The sequence below is a fragment of the Hydra vulgaris genome, chromosome 12 (genome assembly GCF_038396675.1).
Source record: "Hydra vulgaris chromosome 12, alternate assembly HydraT2T_AEP".
Lineage (NCBI taxonomy): Eukaryota > Metazoa > Cnidaria > Hydrozoa > Anthoathecata > Hydridae > Hydra > Hydra vulgaris.
In genome coordinates this window covers 52,425,840-52,431,839 of record NC_088931.1, presented here as the reverse complement: position 1 = coordinate 52,431,839, position 6,000 = coordinate 52,425,840, and positions in this window count along the sequence as shown.

Sequence of the window (6,000 nt, the reverse complement as noted above, 5' to 3'; positions counted from 1 at the left end):
ATATTGTTGAAACAAGATAATAGAATCTTATTTTAAGCAAAAATGTCCTTGAAATAAGAAAAAAATTCTTATTGATAAAAATAAATCTTAAACCAAGAAAAAAACATCTTTATTTGAGAAAAAATATTCTTGAAACAAGAAAAAAAATTCTTATTTTAAGAATATAAATACTTGAAACAAGAAAAAAAAATCTTATTCTGAGCAAAAACATTCTTGAAACAAGAAAAAAAATTATTGTTTTTGAAAAAAATAACATATTTAACATAGATTATTTTTCAATGGCCGGTTTCTGTTCGAATCAGATAGAGCAATAGTGACCTACTTCAAAATTTTTACTTTTTAATATGTAGTTACTATATGTACCAGAAAGTCATTTCAAACTTTTTTTTTAAACATTTGTTTGTTCTCTAGATATTGGACTTCAAAGTTTGAAAAATACTTAAGGATTATTGACCAAAAAGTGACAAACGTATTTTCAATCTTGAGATCAGAACAAAGTGTATACACATGCATAGTTATTACATTTCATTGTTATATATAAGCTAGTTGAAACCTAAAAAAGAATAAAATACATGGTAAGTAGGTGGCTTGTCTTAACACCATGCTTCAAAACAACGAAAACCTAATTTTTTGTTATTTTCAATCTTTATTTTCATTAAAAGACTTTTTGCAGTTTATAATTTTTTTTTCAATTTTTAGTCTTCATTTAGTAAAGTACCTCAAAATAAAAAAATCTCCATGGGGAAGTAAAGTAACTCTTTACTTTTCCATGGTAATTTTTTGACAAATCATAAATAACGTTATCGGGGAGGGGTGGGGGAGGTGGTTGACATGAGGAAGGATGAGGTCAATTGCTTCACAATATGCATGACGTAATTTATGAACAGCCTTTTAGTTGCAAATCCAAGTAGTTATTAAAAAAATTCTTCAAATATTATTTTGAATCTGATAATTAAAAGAACTGTGCTCAGGTTTCTCTTATAATTTTTGAAAACCCAGGAATAGTGCCAAAAAATGAACAGGAATAGTGTCAAAAAATGAACAGGAATAGTGTCAAAAATGAACTTCGGAATAGTGTTGAAGTTATTAAAAAGGCCTAATGTCGCATAATAAAGGAATGGCGTTACAAAAAGTAAAAGCAATAGTGTTGAAAAACTAAAAAATAAATAGTGCCGCAAATAGTTAAAAAGAGTAATGTTTCCAATTTAGTTGTTTTATCAAAAATAGTAATATTGTTAAAAGATAAAAACCACAAATCACAATTGTATTTGTTTTCAAAGAAAAATTAAATATACTATTGCTGGTATAAGTGAATATAAAAGTTTATATGATTTACACCAGAGTTGATAATGCCGCCCGGTGGCAAAGTAACTTTCTGCTTAAAGGCTGACTTTTTAGGGAGTTGGAAGCTGTTGGCGGCGGCCTCCCGATCATTTTTTAGCGGCAAAATGTTCTTTCTTCCGCCTCCAGTGGCTTCCGCTTTTCTATTGGCGGCCGCATCTAGAGTTCTTTTTTGGAGACAAAATGTTTTGGAGGCCGACACCAATAAAGAGGCGGCAGCCAATGGTGGCCGCCTCCAGAAGAAATTTTGGAGACAAAGCAATTCAGAGGCCGCCCCCAATGACTTCTGCCTCCTAACTGGCTGCGGCCGTCAAATTGTAGGCGGAAATATTTGCCTCCCGTCGGCGGATGTAATAAAAAATAAAATATTATTATCCTGCCTAGGCGAGGTCTCGCCTATGAATCACCGGGTTCCCGCTAAGGTGGCCTATAAACTCTTCATATGAACACAAGCTAAAAATTCGGGTGCAAAAAAAATTGATTTTCAAAAAAAAGTTTAACTTTTGTAAAAGTTTTTATTATTGGAAAAAAATATAATTCAAGCTGACATCAAATTAAACGAAATTTGTTAATTTTTTATGAATGTAATATTTTTTAATTAATTTTACAATACAAAATGATTAAAATTAAGAATTTAAGGAGGATGACCACAAAGAAAAAAAAAATTCAGATCTCTAACAAAAATTTGAAAAACCACTATTTGATTCAAATTAATTAATATATATATCTTACAACGTAAATATCGCTAAATATGTGGATCTTTCATAAAAAAGGAGAAAATTGTCAAAATCACGTTAAAATAAAGCTTTAATAGCTACACTTGCAACACGATTTTTAAAGTTATAGTAATGCTCGAGCTTTGAAACTTAGCAATTGTCTGCTATGTATAATAAGCATGATATTCTTTTTTTAACTTTGACATCATCTTTTTTAAACATAATTTTTAAACGTATCTTTTTGATGAAACGCCAATAAATTTTTCAAGTCAAATTTTACATTAAGGAAATTAAAAACTCTGTTAAGACCGTATTTACCGTCATTAAAGTAAAGAATTGCAGAACTAACACCCACTTCAAGCAAGACTCTTGTAACTGACACATATTTAATTATTTTTTACAAACTCTTCTTTTAAAAATGTATAAATAATTTTTTTACTTCTTTAAATTCCGGTGTAGTATGAGATTTTTACTCTGTTTTTTATCAATGATAAATTTTTATTACCCAGTAAAAAATTTCATTTTATATTTTTATTCACCTTTTTTTTTCATCACTTTTTTTTCACTATTTTTAATCAACAGTAAAGAATTTGTTTTAATTTTTTCTTGAGATTTTGACTTCCCTCGAAAAAATGTATTTTGTGACTACGTTGTATTTTGTCAATACTATTGACTTAATAGCATAGAATAAATGCTTTTAACTGCTTTTTGTGAACAGGTTGAAACAAACAACAATCTTTAAAATGTTTAAAAGCATTACATTAATACTGTTTTTTTGTTACGTGATTCCGAATGAAATATTTGATATACCGAAAATATTTGGATATATCGTTAACAAACCATGTCATATTCACGACTAAATACAATTATAAGTGTTTTAAATTTTAAAGTAATTTTATTTGGTAATTAAGATTACATAGGATGTATATTATTATGCAACTTTTATCAATTACATTAATTTGTCTATAATTATAGATAACGTCATTCATAACAAGAAATAAGTATGACTTTTTCAAAAAAGTAACTTTTTCTGAGAATTTGTTTACAACAATTTAAGCTGAATATAGAGTTACTCTATATTTTTTTCTATACACACTTTGCATTTCCATTTCTTATTTTGAAGTGAATGAAAATAAGAAATGGAAATGCAAAGTGTGCATAGAAAAAAACTTAATTCTTGACGGTAATGTTTCTCACCTCAAAAATCTTTTTTTTTTTTTTTTTTTTTATTTCTTATTTCTCTGTTTTAATATAGTATAAGATTTTACAACTTCGTAATATAAAATTTCAATAAATAAAATAAGTAAAACAGATAGGGGCACAAAGAAAATGAGGATGACAGTACGTTATCGCAATCTTTTGATAGAGCCCCTATAACAAGATTTCAAAAAAATATCGTAACATGTTACAATATGCGTAATAAAATTTCAATAAAATATCGTAATAAAACGCGTAATTCGCTAATAAAATTGATAAGCAACCAACAAAAGTAGAAATAAAACAAAAACAGACTTATGGGAAATTATTCAAAGTATCATTAACCAAAAACGTTTCTTATATTTTAAAAATTTCTTTTTTTGTTAAAAACTTGAATGAACTTAACGAATCAATCGTACCTTTGAATCCTTTTTGAAAAGTATTCCATACTTTTGGACCTCGATATAGAATGCTGTACTCTGAATATTTGTTTATTATCCGAGGCAGTTTATATGTGTTGAACATATTCGCTCTAAGATTATAGCTATCATTTTTATTTATTTTAAACTTGTTATTAAAGCTTATAGGAGAGATATTGTGATTATAACGATACATGAAAATTAAATGCTGGTAGATATTTATTTCAAACACATTCATCATTTTCATATCTTTCATTAAGGGCTTAGCGTGTTCACGCCTATTTTTTGAGTAAATGATTCTGCAGGCATGTTTTTGTAGACTATAAATTTTTTTAATCTTTGCCGCGTGAGTACTTGCCCATGAAATGTTTGCATAGCTGATAAAGCTATGAATTAGCCCAAAGTAGATTAATTTAAGACTATTTTTATTGACGTATGAGCGAACTCGATACATCAAACCTATTATTTTGGTGATTTTTGACTGGATATATATTATATGTGGAAGCCAGGATAATTTTTCATCAACAATGATTCCTAAGAATCTTATATTGGGTTGCTTATTTACTAGTTTATCATTTAGAGATAGGTTAGGCAACAAGAGAGGAAGATTTTCTTCTTGTGTTTTTTTGTGAAATAGTATATACTTTGTTTTCTCAGCGTTAAGTGAGAGTTTGTTTGCCTTAAACCAGTTGTTTACTTTACAAAGTTCAATATTCATGTCTGCATATAATTTCTTGATATCATTGTTGGTGAGAAATAAGTTTGTGTCATCTGCAAACATGATCGAGTTCATTTTTAAAGATGCATTACAAAAGTCATTTATATATATTAGAAAAAGAAGTGGACCAAGAATCGATCCTTGCGGGACTCCACATATGACATTTAATACTCCAGATTCGACATTATTTACATATTGATTTCTGTTTGTAAGATAGCTTTTAATCCAATAATAAGTTTTATTTATTATTCCGTAATGCCTTAATTTATCTAAGAGAATGCAATGGTCCACTGTATCGAATGCTTTTGATAAATCAAGAAACACTCCTAAAGTAAATTTATTATTTTCAAAACCATTAGTTATTTGATTTACTATTTCAATGATTGCATGCTCTGTAGAAAGATTTTTTGAAAGCCAAACTGATTTGGGTAAAAAAAATTGTTTTTAATGAAGTAATCATAGATTCTATTATAAACTACACGTTCGAAGAGTTTTGAAAATACAGAAAGTATTGATATAGGCCTGTAGTTTGTAATGTCAGAATGATCATTACATTTGTATAATGGAACTACTTTTGCCAATTTAAGTACATCCGGAAATATCCCAGAATTTAATGAGAGCTTAAGTATATGAATCAGGGGTCTATTAAGACTGTGTTTGTTTGCAATAACTATATCACTAGATATCTCATCAAATCCTGGAGCCTATTTTTTTTAAGGAGGCAAAGGCTGCCTCTAATTCTTCATAGTCTAATTCATAATCAAGCATGGTAACGTTATTCGTGGTTTTAAGATGGTAAGGTTTTAAATGATACAGGTGTTGGTACAATTTTATTTACAAGATTTAAACCAATATTTGTAAAATATTTATTGAATTCTTCTGAAATTAGTTTTTGACAAAATATATCGTTATTTTCAATAACAATTCGTTTAGGAAGAGAAGGTGAATTTAGTTTTTCTCTTCCCATTATAAGATTAATGATGGACCATGTTTTTTTGCTATCAAATTTGCATTTGTTAATTTGATTACTGTAATATTTTTTTTTTTTGCATTTTTAATGAGATCTTGGTAAAAAATTTATAACTTTTGTAATTTTGTTCATTATCATTGTTTCTATTTTTCAAAAATTTATTGTAAAGTTTTTGCTTTTTTTTTGAGCACTTTAATAACGATTTATCCATCCACGGATTAGCAATTGCTTTTGACTTAGTTGTTATTATCTCTTTTGGACAGGTTTCATTAAAGTACTCCAAAAATGTACTTAAAAAGGCATTGTAAGCTTCATTAGTATCTTTACATTTATATACGTTGTTCCATGTTTCTTGTTTTAGTCTACTTGTTAATTTATTAATGTTACTCAATTTTAAATTTCGTTTTTTTAAATTTATAATTTTTGAATGACAATCAGACATAGATTTAAAGTTTTTTATTTTTATGAATATCGGGAAATGATCGCTAATATCTGTCAAAAATATACCGGTTTCAAATGTCGTTTCTAAATAATTATTGATAAAAATATTGTCTATTGCGGTTGCAGAGGTTTTTGTTACTCGCGTTGGTTTATTAATAGTTGACAAGACATTAAATTTAAAAAGCATATCAAAAAAAG